Source organism: Bubalus bubalis, chromosome 10 (genome assembly GCF_019923935.1).
Source record: "Bubalus bubalis isolate 160015118507 breed Murrah chromosome 10, NDDB_SH_1, whole genome shotgun sequence".
NCBI lineage: Eukaryota > Metazoa > Chordata > Mammalia > Artiodactyla > Bovidae > Bubalus > Bubalus bubalis.
In genome coordinates this window covers 75,610,582-75,625,196 of record NC_059166.1, presented here as the reverse complement: position 1 = coordinate 75,625,196, position 14,615 = coordinate 75,610,582, and the positions used below count along the sequence as shown (strand labels likewise).

General features: G+C 39.7%; 1 protein-coding gene across 9 annotated transcripts in view; it reads right to left on the bottom strand.

Annotated features, from left to right (window-relative positions):
* PKIB (cAMP-dependent protein kinase inhibitor beta) overlaps nucleotides 1-14,615 on the bottom strand; it is a 121,531-nt gene that overhangs the window by 22,393 nt on the left and 84,523 nt on the right. Inside the window, exon 5 of one of the 9 annotated variants that reach the window (XR_006542466.2) lies at nucleotides 8,009-8,313. The exons of the other annotated variants lie outside the window; for them this stretch is intronic. The gene's annotated coding sequence lies outside the window, so the exon portion shown is untranslated. Of the gene's footprint in view, nucleotides 1-8,008; nucleotides 8,314-14,615 lie in introns of those variants that run through there. 9 annotated transcript variants of the gene reach the window in all.

The window sequence follows — 14,615 nt, the reverse complement described above, 5'->3', positions numbered from 1 at the left end:
GATCTTCATGACCCAGATAATCATGATAGTGTGATCACTCACCTAGAGCCAGACATCCTGGAATGTGAAGTCAAGTGGGCCTTAGAAAGCATCACTATGAACAAAGCTAGTGGAGGTGATGGAATTCCAGTGGAGCTATTCCAAATCCTGAAAGATGATGCTGTGAAAGTGCTGCACTCAATATGCCAGCAAATTTGGAAAACTCAGCAGTGGCCACAGGACTGGAAAAGGTCAGTTTTCATTCCAATCCCAAAGAAAGGCAATGCCAAAGAATGCTCAAACTACCGCACAATTGCACTTATCTCACATGCTAGTAAAGTAATGCTCAAAATTCTCCAAGCCAGGCTTCAGCAATATGTGAACTGTGAACTTGCTGATGTTCAAGCTGGTTTTAGAAAAGGCAGAGGAACCAGAGATCAAATTGCCAACATCTGCTGGATCATCGAAAGAGCAAGAGAGTTCCAGAAAAACATCTATTTCTGCTTTATTGACTATGCCAAAGCCTTTGACTGTGTGGATCACAATCAACTGTGGAAAATTCTGAAAGAGATGGGAATACCAGACTACCTGATCTGCCTCTTGAGAAATCTGTATGCAGGTCAGGAAGCAACAGTTAGAACTGGGCATGGAACAATAGACTGGTTGCAAATAGGAAAAGGAGTACGTCAAGGCTGTATATTGTCACCCTGCTTATTTAACTTATATGCAGAGTACATCATGAGAAACGCTGGGCTGGAAGAAGCACAAACTGGAATCAAGATTGCCGGGAGAAATATCAATCACCTCAGATATGCAGATGACACCACCCTTATGGCAGAAAGTGAAGAGGAACTCAAAAGCCTCTTGATGAAAGTGAAAGAGGAGAGTGAAAAAGTTGGCTTAAAGCTCAACATTCAGAAAACGAAGATCATGGCATCTGGTCCCACCACTTCATGGGAAATAGATGGGGAAACAGTGGAAATAGTGTCAGACTTTATTTTTCTGGGCTCCAAAATCACTACAGATGGTGACTACAGCCATGAAATTAAACGATGCTTACTCCTTGGAAGGAAAGTTCTGACCAACCTAGATAGCATATTCAAAAGCAGAGACATTACTTTGCCAACAAAGGTCCGTCTAGTCAAGGCTATGGTTTTTCCTGTGGTCATGAATGGATGTGAGAGTTGGACTGTGAAGAAGGCTGAGCGCCAAAGAATTGATGCTTTTGAACAGTGGTGTTGGAGAAGACTCTTGAGAGTCCCTTAGACTGCAAGGAGATCCAACCAGTCCATTCTGAAGGAGATCAGCCCTGGGATTTCTTTGGAAGGAATGATGCTGAAGCTTAAACTCCAGTACTTTGGCCACCTCATGTGAAGAGTTGACTCATTGGAAAAGACTCTGATGCTGGGAGGGATTGGGGGCAAGAGGAGAAGGGGACAACAGAGGATGAGATGGCTGGATGGCATCACTGACTTGATGGACGTGAGTCTGAGTGAACTCCGGGAGTTGGTGATGGACAGGGAGGCCTGGCGTGCTGTGATTCATGGGGTTGCAAAGAGTCGGACACAACTGAGTGACTGATCTGATCTGATCTGAAGAGACTTTAAGTGTACAACTTTAAAAGTTCCAGTATGATTTTTTTCTTCTATTTCCTCAAGTCAAAGAAAAATTCTCTGGGACATCTCTTACTGTCTTTTTGAATGAGTTTAATTTTCATCCTTCTTCTTCCTTCCAACTGAGAAAAGCAAGGAAATGATTGAACCTTTTCAAGTTCTGATTTGTTCTCTGAGTTCTCTTAAGTATTTTATTTTTTTTTACAGGAGAGGAAATCACTGTAGTTTCATCAAGCCCAATATTCAGTCAAGATCACAGTGAGAAAAGCTTTAAAATTGTTTTGAGAAAATTTCTGGGTCATATAGGCAAAAGAAATTCCCCATAAAATAGCAAGTACTTCAGAGAGAAAAATCATACCACTGAAATATTTTTTCATCAAATTATGTATATTCATATCAACCTACAATTAATAGAAGAAAAATTATTTATATGAATGCATTTAGGTTTTACAAAGAACTTTTTAAAAATAAAAAATTTTGTTATTTTTGTTATATAAGCTCAACAGAAAAAAAGTCCTCATGAAAAAACTGTACTAAAATATACTCAACTGACATAACAAAAACGTCCAAAACCTATACATAAATGTATATATATATATACACACATACAAATTAATTTAAAAACATATGCACAGAAAAACATGGCAAGGGAAATACACCAAAATTTTAGCAGTAGGTTCTTTCCTAGTAGTAGTATTATAAATGTTTTATATTTTTTCTTTGAACTTTGTGTTTTCCAAATTTTCTGTAATGAAGATTTTCATAATATGAAAAATGGCATAAGCATATGTGGAGTACACACGCTTTCAAAGCCTTTTAATGAGAATAAGCTCATGCAGTTCTGTGCTGTGGGGAAGTCATCACTGTCTTCATTGTAAAGGAGAGGAACCTGAGCATCACGGAAGTAAAATGGTTTGGCTACAAGCAACCAGCTAGCAAGTGACAGAAGCAAGACGAGAACTCATTTCATCTGACACCTCATCCCTTGCTCCTTCTATTACATCTCACCAAATATTTGTTGAACAAAGCCTCAGTCTTCATTCAACAAACTGTTAATATGCATCTAATATCTCCTAAACTCAGTGCAGAATTCTGGGTAACTAGTGCCAAGTAAGACTAAAGACTGTGATAATCACAGTGGGGATACACAAAAGAAACATAATACAAGGTTCTCACTCTAGAAGAAAGAGTCTGTGACCTAACGTACAAACAAAAATCATGCATATTAAAAGAATGGGCTTCCCTGGTGGCTCAGTGGTAAAGAACCCACATGCCAATGCAGGAGACAGGGTATCGATTCCTGGGTCAGGAAGATCCCCTGGAGAAGGAAATGGCAACCCACTCCAGTATTCTTGCCTAGAAAATTCCACAGACAGAGGAACCTGGCAGGCTTCAATCCATGAGTTCACAACAGAGTCAGGACACAACTTAGAGCCTAAACAACAACAATATTAAAAGAAATGTAAAAATAGAAGTCAATGTGTGATATATTTAAATAAGTGGTATAAATGGAAAATACTATAACAAATTTAGAAATGTTATTGAATTTGTGGGGCAATTAAGAAAGACCTCACAGAAGCCGTAGAACACATACTGGCCTTAATATTTAGGAAGATAGAAAGAAAATAAAAAGGTTTTACCAAGCCAAAGAAATATCTTTAGCTAAATCATGAAGGTGGGAGTGTAGAAGGCAAGTTACAAATAAAGGAAAAGGAAACACTGGCTATAATAGAGTATTATGCCACAAAGATTTGGGAAAACAAGTTGGACCATGGTCAAAACTAGAACCCAAGTTGCGATGAATTTCACTATAAAGGAGACTGCATTTATTCCTGTGAGCCCTGGGGAACCATGAAAACTTTCAAGTCACATAATAAATATGTGTGCAAGGTGCAATGTCTGAAAATTGAGACTGATGTGAAGATTAGAAGGTTATTAAAAAGAAACATTTGTAAGAAAACCCACAATAGGAGGAATAAGTTTTAAAAAAGTATTGCAAATCCAACAAACCAAGAATAGCTTCATTTCTTAAAAGGAAGAAAAAAAGACAGCGCTATTGGTCCTGAAGATTCATTACAAGGTTTGAGAATACTTTCAGACATGAAAATTCATTACAGAGTATGAGTTATTAAAATAATGTAATATTCTTCAAGGACAGACAAATAGAAAAATATACTAAAATAGATTCCAGAAATAGACACATATACATATGGTCCCTTGATTTGTGACAAAGGATGTAACTACTAATGTGGTCTCTGTTAACTACTGTAAGGACTTAAACTATTGCTGATGATCTTGGAGGATTCATAGAAAGATACCACCAATATCTAGGTTTCTGTCAATCACAGAAAAAATTATTTTTAAAATAATATATGACTATATACAAATACAGTAAAACTCTAGGATTAGTAAATAAATGGCTTGAAGTTATAGTGTTTTCCTGCAAATGTTGTCGAAGGAACAGGGTATAACCTTCACTTGATTTCAATAATTATTAACAGTTTGCTATATTTAATCTCTTTCTCTAAGCATATACACATACACACAGAATTTTCGTTGCTTTCTAATAACCCAACACTTTTATATCTAAATATTTTAGTACATATCTCTTAAGAATTGCATTTCCTCTATATTGGTGGCTGAGACTGTAAGAATCTGCCTGCAATGCTGGAGACCCAGGTTCTGTCCCCAGGTTGAGAAGATCCCCTGAAGAACATGGCAACCCACTCCAGTATTCTTGCCTGAAGAATTCCATGGACAGAGGAGCCTGGTGGGCTACAGTCCATGGGGTTTCAAAGAGTTGGACACAACAGAGTGTCTAACACTTTCACTTCACTTCACTTTATATATCTATCAGTTCAGTTCAGTTCAGTCGCTCCAGTCATGTCCGACTCTTTGTAACCCCATGGACTGCAGCATGCCAGGCCTCCCTGTCCCTCACCAACTCCTGGAGCTTACTCAAACTCATGTCCATTGAGTTGGTGATGCCATCCAACCATCTCATCCTCTGCCGTCCACTTCTCCTCCTGCCCTCAGACTTTCCCAGCATCAGGTCCTTTCCAGTGAGTCAGTTCTTCGCATCAGGTGGCCAGGGTATTGGAGCTTCAGCTTCAGCATCAGTCCTTCCCATGAATATTCAAGACTAATTTCCTTTAGGATGGACTGGTTTGATCTCCTTGCAGTCCAAGGGACTCTCAAGAGTCTTCTCCAACACCACAGTTCAAAAGCATCAATTAGTACTATTATATTTCCACAATGTTCTTTTTTGCACACTGCAATTATGACACACATGTGTGCTAAGTCACTTCAGTTGTGTCCAGCTGAATTATGACATAAAGTCTCCCCTTTTTCCTGGATATAATCCCGCCTTTAGGAATTTCTGCACAGGGATAGTTACTGGTTTTAGCATGTCTGAAAAAAATCTAATTTATTTTCATTCTTGCAAGGTATGCCACTCTAGGTTGAAGCTGCCTTCTACAAGCACTTCACAATACTAGCCTACTTTATTTCATTTTTGCTGTTAAGAACTTTTCTGATGGTCAGTTTGAAATAGGCTACAGGGTACTGAGATATTTGCTTAATCATTATTCTGGGTGTGCCTATGAGGTATTTCTGGATGAGATTAACATTTGAATCAACAGAATGAGCAAAGCAGATTGCCTGCCCCAATGTAATCTAATCTATTGAAGGCCTTACTGGAACAAAAGGCTGAGTAGGAGAGAACATGCTTTTTGTGTCTGTATTCTGTTAAGGTATACATCCATGTCCCCCTACCTTCAGATTCAGACTTGACTGGAACTTAAACTATCAGCTCTCCTGCTTCTCAGGCCTTATCGTCAGAGCAGAACAACACTATCAGCTCCTGGGTCTCCAGCCTGCTGACTGCAGGGGATGGGATTTTTCAGTCTCCATAATAACATGAGTCTATTATAATAAATAGTCACAAATAACTTAAAGGGCTTCCCTCATAGATGAGTCAGTAGAGAATCTGCCTGCAATGGAGGAGACCCAGGTTCAACTCCTGGGTTGGGAAGATCCCCTGGAGAAGGAAATGGCAACCCATTCCAGTATTCTTGCCTGGAGAATCCCATGGACAAAGGAGCCTGGCAGGCTACAGTTCATAGGTTTGTAAGAGTCAGACGTGACTTTAGCAACTAAACCACCACCATTATAATAAATAGATATATATTTACGTCTAATACATACATATATTAGGTCTTCATCTGTGCCTAATCTATTGTATAAGCTATATATCAAGTTTTAATTTCTAATTATTATATTTTTCATTTTAGACAATGCATTTTTCAACTCTGCTTTGTTGTATTATAGTATCTTATTCCTTAGTCACAAATAATTTAAATATACTCACTTCTCTTCAAATATACTAAACATTTTTTTTGATGCTATAAAAATAATTCCAATATCAGAATTCTTTATAGTCTGATTGTTGCTTATTGTTTATGTAGACTCTTTCTCATGGTGAATTTCCTTTTCTGGCATGTTTTACGATTTGGGATTGTGATTTCATGTCTTTTTTTTTTTTTTAAAGCATTTTCCTTGAAATTACACAAGACCTGAGTTCAAGTATTTTTTTCTACATAGGCTCTGAATTTGCCGCCACTGGGTATCTGGGGCACTACCAAATTGGTTTGCTTTAAATTCTCAGCATGGAATTTTTCACATTATACAGACTGCTGCTGCTGCTAAGTCGCTTCAGTCATGTCCAACTCTGTGCGACCCATAGATGGCAGCCCATGAGGCTCCCCCGTCCCTGGGATTCTCCAGGCAAGAACACTGGAGTGGGTTGCCATTTCCTTCTCCAGTGCGTGATGAAAAGGCTACAGAGCTGCAAATCTGAACGAGGTTCCACTTTTGCTCGTAAATGATGGAGATATCCCTTTTTCCCTTTGCCACCCGAGGCGAGGCCAAGACTGGCAGGTATTCTTCCTGCCTTCCTTTGAAGGTTAAGGGTTTTGATATTACCCTTTGAGCAGATTAAACCTTTATCTCTATCTGATTTCTCAACTTGAGTGGGTCCAAAGTTTCTTTCCTTTTCCCCAGATCACAGTTCTTTAAAACAGAAGCTGTGAATCACTAGGAAACCCAGGGAAGCCTCTGGGTACAGAATTAACCTGCCTCTAGACCTGTGATTTCTCATTCTTCTGGGTTCATGAAAGTATTCTCTTATTTGCCAATACAAACATTCACTTTTAAGTGAGACTTTTAAGACTTTCAAAAATATTTTATCCTACATTTTAGGGTGCTGCGTCCTAAGATTTTTTTAAAGGACATTAAGCCTTCGAAAGTGTCAGTAAAGGGAGTTCTAAGTTTCAATAATTTTTGATTCCAATAATAGCAAGATATTCATTTCACTCAGTCATAAAAAAATGTACAATAATATAACGACATTCTTCTTTAACAGAACTTATTTTAACTTGCAGATCCCTATTCTCCCTTCATAGCAGAAAATAGTCCTGTGATTCAAAGTAAAATCATTACTTCCACATTAAAGTTTCTTCTCTCTGGTGTACATTTCCAACCAATTCACGATCATCCACAAGATTCATTTTTCCAGGAGATGTCAGGCCTAAAATTAAGCCTCAGTATTACAAGCTGACCTGATATCTACAAAAACTAGAAGGGCTTCAAATGGCTGAATCATAAGTTTCCCTCCACACTCTGCTCCTGTGGATAATGTACCCTAGCTAAATAACCCTCTTTATCAGAGGCACCACGCACAGTTCCTGCTTATCCCTGAGTGGTGGTTTGTGGTTTCCTATCAGCCTACAGAATTATTCAAACAAGTCCATCACAGCCTCTTATGAGAACCAGAAGGCACCACACCCTCTTGTTACTATAAAGTCCGCCTCCCACAGTCCTTGGTTTTTCACTGTGCTACTAAGTAAGTGCCCTTCTCCCTGGGCTGTGAATACATGTGACTAATCGTGTGCTGTTAAGTGCTGTGTGTTTAACCATCCCCATATCCTCAAGACACTCATCTTTCCCTAATCAGAGACATGAATAAGAGGCAATAAAATCCCTGCTGTCGACACAGAGAACAGACCTATGGACACAGGGGATGGGGGAGGAAGGAGAGGGTGGGATGTATGGAGAAAGTAACACAGGAACATATACATTACCATATGTAAAATAGATAGCCAATGGGAATTTGCTGTATGACTCAGAGAACTCAAACCAAGGCTACGTAACAACCTAGGGGTGGGATGGGGAGGGAGGTGGGAAGGAGGTTTAAGAGGGAGGGGACATAGGTATATCTATGGCTGATTCATGTGATGTTTGGCAGAAAACAACACAATATTGTAAGGCAAGTATCCTTCAATTAAAAAGAAATAAATTTAATTAAAAAAAAAACCAAAAAACTCTGCTGTCATGAACCACACAACATACCCAACTGAGGACACCTAGTCAGTTTTAATTATCTGTTCTCGGTCAACTTATCTGCTCCCATGATGCGATGCAGATGGCCTGAGATGGAACCAGTGGTTTCTGGCAGGTCTGAACTATGTCCTGTGTTGGCACTTTGCTGTGTTTGTCAGTCGCTGCTCTCTTTTGGCCCCTATACGCTCTGTCTCCTAGATGAGAACTGTTAGTTGACTATACCCAGCACAGACACGAATGAGCAGCTGAACTGAAGTGAACTGGGCACAATGGTGCTGGCAGGTTTAGTCCGTCTTTGGCAGGTGGTCTCTGAGGCTCCCAGCTGTAAAGGCGTGAAAACACAGCACCATAACCAGTTGGTTCTTCCGTCTTGTTTACCAAGGTCAGGCTAGGTCATTGAGTCTAGCCTGGTGACTGTCACTGGCTGCCTGGAGAAGCTATAACTGTGCAGCTGTGAGACAGGCCCAGAGACAACCTTTTGTGAGGTTTGTGAAAAGAAAGGAGCCCGCCACCCGACACAGAATTGAGCATGGTATCCCAGTGATGCTGTTCATCAAAGGGTAGTGACCTTGCTGGTTTCCTGTGCTGTCACGCCCCTTGCTGCAGTTGCTTCTGCTCTCCTGACCCCCAGGGTTATTGAGGTGTACGTGGTGGCCTGTGGCCCAGGGGCTGGTGAAATAAAAAAAGGGTGGGAGGGAAGAAGGAGCCCTTGATACTCAACTGCTGTGCTTAGTAGCTCAGTGGTGTCTGACTCTTTGTGACTCCATAGGCTGCAACCCGCCAGGCTCCTCTCTCCATGGGGATTCTCCAGGCAAGAATACTGGAGTGGGTTGCCATGTGCTCCTCCAGGGGATCCTCCCAACCCAGAGATCAAACCCAAGTGTCCCGCACTGCAGGTGGATTCTTTACAGTCTGAGCCACCAGGGAAGCCCAAGAATACTGGAGTAGGTAGCCTATCCCTTCTCCAAGGGACCTTCCCGACCCAGAATTCGAACTCGGGATTTGCACTGCAGGCAGATTCTTTACTAGCTGAGCTACCAGGGAAGACCCACTTAACTGCTCTCCTGAAGTAAAACCCATAGCCAATGCACCTAGGCTTTGCTTAGTACTGCTGCTTTCCAGAACACCAGAGAGCAGAGCTTGCAGTCAGGGGCCTTATGGCCTCCTTCCGAGTCATGGATAAAATGACTCTACTTGATGTGGACCCTTACCCGAGGGATACTGACATTCCCTGGAGGAAGAGGCACCCACTGATGAGGAAGGCCATTCGGCTCCTAAGTGCTTCCCCATAACCACCCAGAAGGTCTGTACCACCGGTGAATGTGCAGACACAAACGGAAAACTGCAACTTTACATGGCTAGAAAATAAAAATATTTCCAGGAAATTGGTACAGAGGAAAAGAGAAAGAAAAACAGGACAGGAAGCCCACGTGCTAGGAAAGGGACCATAGCAGAGGATGGTTTGGATCCATCATGCTTGGGTTGTAGGCCCAGCACTCTTTCCCTGTACCACTCTGCTGCCTATGTCTATTGCAACAAAGCTCCTGACTCTTGGGATTATAGGGGAACCCTTGTGGTATCAGAAAGAGGTTAAATCAAACCCAATCTAAGCCCAAGGTCTTAAAACCATATAAATCAACCATTTCAACTCTGATATTACTAATTTGAAGGTCTCTGGAGGAAGTAACTTGCAAATATAATCAAGGTAGAGAGGATCATCCTTCACCCCCAAGTATGTCTAGTGAGCAAAAACAATATAAAGATAAACAAAATAAGAAAAGAAATAAACCTTGATACAAAAACAACCTAAAACAAAAGTCCACAATTTGACCCAGCTGAAAATTCAAAATTTACTGATTGAATTTACATAGAGAATGATGAAAGTTCATTCATCATTCAAAGGCTCCTGTGCCTTTCCAAATGGGCTTAAATTAACTCTAATATCTGCTGAAATTCACCAAGTGGCAAACCTTTATGGCTTTAACCAATACTAGAGCTAAAATTACAATTATACCTGAGAATCCCATTAATTTAAACATCTTATCTCCCATAATGGGGTATTTACTTAGGAGAGTCACTGAACGTAAGAGAGGACAAATATGTATGCCTCACCTTAAACTTCAGAATTTTTTGTATTGCTTAAATTCCCCATGGTTATAGCACTCATTGCTCTAAAATATCTCACGGGCATGGATATGGACACTGACCCAATGAAAAATAAATGAAAATCAAATTAAGGCTATGACACTTACAAATTGGCTTGACAAAATAAGAACCCATGACTTCCCCCACACCTTCCCCAGTTAAAATAGTTAACATGACTCAAGGTAATTTAAAACAAGGTCTACAGGGATTAAAATCTGTTATATAAGAGGAACTGAGTGAAGGGTTGTTATCCCCACTGCTTCTCCATTTAACGGTCCTATTTGGCCTGTTCTTAAGTGTGGAACAGAAGAATGGTACCCCCCAAAGTGGATTACTACACCAGTAAAACCATGGTCCCATCCCAACAAGGCCTCTATACCTAACAACTTGATTATTTAAATTGCTGACTTCATCCAATCAGCAACTGGTAAATATTTTGCTCCTATAAATTTGGCTAAGAGAATATGTTCTGTACAATGTCTAGTTCAATAGCCTCTCAGCCATGGTTTGCCTTTACCACTGAAGGAACACAATCCACCATATATACCCATGCAATACTTCAGCATCCTTGCTTTGCACCCAGTCTCTACAGGTAAGATCTTAGCTATTCACCTTTCTCCAGGTATGACATAATATCAGTGACATCCTCCAAGGAGATTTGTTTGAGATACTCAGTAAGGACATACAAATGCTCACAAAAAGGGGATGAACCATTGTCCCATACACAGTGTAAGGCACTGCCACTGCCATTAAATTCCTGAAACTTATTAGGTACATGGAAGGTACATGGTTCCCAACCATAACCTCAAGTAGAGCTGCCTTCTCATGGTTCCAACCTCAGGATATTTAGGGTCCATGCCTATTTAAACCACATTGTGTCCATCTTGAGGTTATTTCAGTCACTCCTACACCTCTCTGGGGGCCACGGAACTCCATGAAGCACTCTCAGCCCCATCTGCTGAAGCTTACCATTGCTTTTCTGTCTCTCTAAGGTTATAGAAGGTAAGAAACCTCTTTAAGATGCTCAGTTTCCCTGGGAATCAAGACCTAGTTCTTTCTACACTTGGATTTCCTAACCCCATTCAAATTTCTACTTCTTAATCTTCCTCTGGCTCAACTCAGGGTGTCCTGGGCACCACCCCGAGGAATGAGACAATGCCGAGAGCCTCCTCACATCTTGAACTCTTCTGCCAGACAGTCAGTGATTCAATTCCCTCCCAGAAACAGGAACTCTTATGTCATCAAATGCCCTCTCCCATTCTAAGGTGTGTTCTCAGTTCTCTGGTCTCACACAACTCAAAAAAGATTTTTCTCCCCAAAAGTCAAATTATTTGCAAATAACAATTTGTTTTCATTTTTAAAAGCTAATAAAAAAGTTAGTGAACTTTTAATCTAGATAATACCACTCCTCAGGGAACAGTGTCTATAGAAGGCATTAAAAGTAATATAAAGAAGTAAAAAAAATCCTAGTTGATAATTAACATAATTATCATCCATATGCATTTAAAAGAGCTACTCTTAATAGAGTCTTTACTTAGCAAGGTAGAAAACTGCCTCATATACATTATTTTATTTAATCCTTATAACAAATGTCAGAGATACAGAGGGTGGGGATTATCTCAATGAGGTAACTGAACTTCTGTGAGAAGAGATTACAGTAGAATAGTAGGGCTTTCCAGGTGGCGCGAGTGGTCAAGAATCCGCCTGCCAATGCAGGAGACGCAGAAGATGTGGGTTCGATCCCTGGGTTGGCAAGATGCCCTGGAGAAGGAAATGGCAACCCACTCTAGTATTCTTGCCTGGGAAATCCCATGGACATTGAGAATACATGACAATAGAATAAAAGTAATTAGAGTAGTGAAGCTAGGAATCTAGAAGTCACATAAAACTCACCTACTATGCCACTTATCATACACGTATTTTCTCTCCCAGAACAACATATTTTCCAGAATGTTAAACCAAACTCAAAACAGTATTCAAGCAATTCATCTGATATAAAAACTTTAATTCAATTTTGAATCTTAAAAATGAAGATCATATGATTGAAATAATATGGATAAGTTTGAATAAAAATTGTTCTTCATACTTCTTATTAACTATTATATAATATACCTATTCAGTATAATTATATAATTGTGAACACACACATTCAAATGCCCTTAAATCTTTTTATGGAATAAAATGGAAGCAAATTCCTATGGCACATGGTATGATTTTATCTTTAATTACTGTTATTTTTAGTTGCGTCACAACAATTAGCAGAATTCACTGAAAACAGAGGTCAGTGTAAATGTTTCTTTAAATATTCCAAGATGTTTTGGTTTGATATTAGACTTTATTAATTTTTTTCTGTACTTTGTCTTTGTTTTGGTTAAAATACGAAAATAAGTTTGTACTATGCAAAGACATTTTCTGATTACTAAGTAGAGAAGATCCCAAAGGATACAGCAAAGGAAACCTACTTCTAGATTCCCTAGGAGTAACTGACAGTTGACTGCACTGTATTCACCAGATCTTTTAGTCATTTTTATACAGCAAGACAGATAAAAATGCGTTTTACTATAGAATTCTGAACTCTCCCTTTGAAAGCTATAATTATGATTTGGTGACCTTCTTCAAGCTGCCCTAGCTATACACACGTTGGCCCGAATATCCTTTTACTCAGTAATTACTAAATGATCAGGCACTTGCCTTATCCATCTGCTCTAACAGTGACCTCTTTGGAACTTTTTTTTTTCATGAGCTTTAGCTACTGCTTTTTATAGCCTTGCCAACATAATCATATTACATCCTGACACCAGGCAGTGTAAATTAATTCCTCTTCTTTGTTATGAGCCACTCCACAGAGAAGAACTAGATTTTTCACCTTAACACTTGATTAAATTGTGGGAAAAGAAGATCAAAAAAAAAAAAAACCAGGTTTCTGGGAAAACTGTATATCACCTACCCCAGCCTGGAGACTAACACAGTGAATTTAAAACAAATTAGCTCATCTTAAGATTTTTTTTAAAAAATCCTAATGAGGGAAAGCAGGAGAAATATAGAGGAAAGACGGTGGGTAAAAAGTCTATACCTAGAATTAATCTTATGCCAGATGAACTAGAGCAGTGTTTCCCAATTGCTCAGAAGACTCACATGGGAAGTTTGTTAACAATACAGACCCCCCAGTGGCCTCCTGAGAGCCTCAGATCCTGGGTGTTTGATACCATATGTATTGCAAATACCCTAGGAGATTCTTACTATTATACAAGCCTGAGAACAACTGAACTGGAGTAACAGTGAGGTCAGAGTCTCCTCCATCTTTCTTTAATAATACACAGGAAAAAAAAAAATCCATAAATGATGTTGCTTCAAAGTCTAACAGTATGTGTCACCCAAAAGAACAGACTGTTTACTGGTGGTTTTAGCAAAGTATACCAACACATATACACAGCCTTGGAGATCTACCTATCCAATTGCAGACCCTGTAAAATCATCTTCTAGTAAATTTAAAATTAAATTATAAAACTAACTTTGTCCAGACCTGCTCTATCAGGTGATGGCCCTGGTTATACAGGTCATCCTCTGGACTGGCTCTTTTATCTTTTACTCTGATAACCAACCCTAAAGTTAACCACTAAATCAGTTTAATATGGTTTTCAGTAAATGTTCTATGTTGGTGAATTGTTTTACCTTCGGAAGATCATACCTCCTGGTAGGCAGGAACAATAGGGTCTAAGTATGGACAGTGGATGGAGAAGGCAATGGCACCCCACTCCAGTACTCTTGCCTGGAAAATCCCATGGATAGAGAAGCCTGGTGGGCTGCAGTTCATGGCTTGGCTAAGAGTTGGATACGACTGAGCAACTTCACTTTCACCTTTCACTTTCATGCATTGGAGAAGGAAATGGCAACCCACTCCAGTGTTCTTGCCTGGAGAATCCCAGGGACGGGGGAGCCTGGTGGGCTGCCGTCTATGGGGTCGCACAGAGTCAGGCACAACTGAAGCGACTTAGCAGCAGCAGCATGGTCGGTGGATAGTAAGTCTTCAATGAGTGCTTTTTGGGTGAACGTCTCATGGATCTGACCATGCAGTCCCCATCATATGCAGATCCTATCTGTGCAGATAGGATGCTCATGTTATAGAATTTGGTTAAAAAAAAAAAAAATCACTGTATTGGCATTTTAAGCATTGCTGCTTTAAACCCTATGTTGGCAGTGTTCCTGAGCCAAGCAAAACCTTTCAAGTCATCCTGTCACTCTGATCCATTTCACATCAGACTTTTACTGTTATCCTTTGAGATTTGATTAAAGATAATGATTAATTTTAGTACGGAAAAATTCCCCCAATTCCACTGTAATTAAAATAACTGAAGAAAGTACTAAAGAGCTGAATTTTTCATATATTTCAGTTTGCAATAAACTGAAGAGAATTGTCATTACAGAAGATTCTCAAAGAGCCTCATTAGTAGGGAAAGGAAGCATGGATAGATATACAGG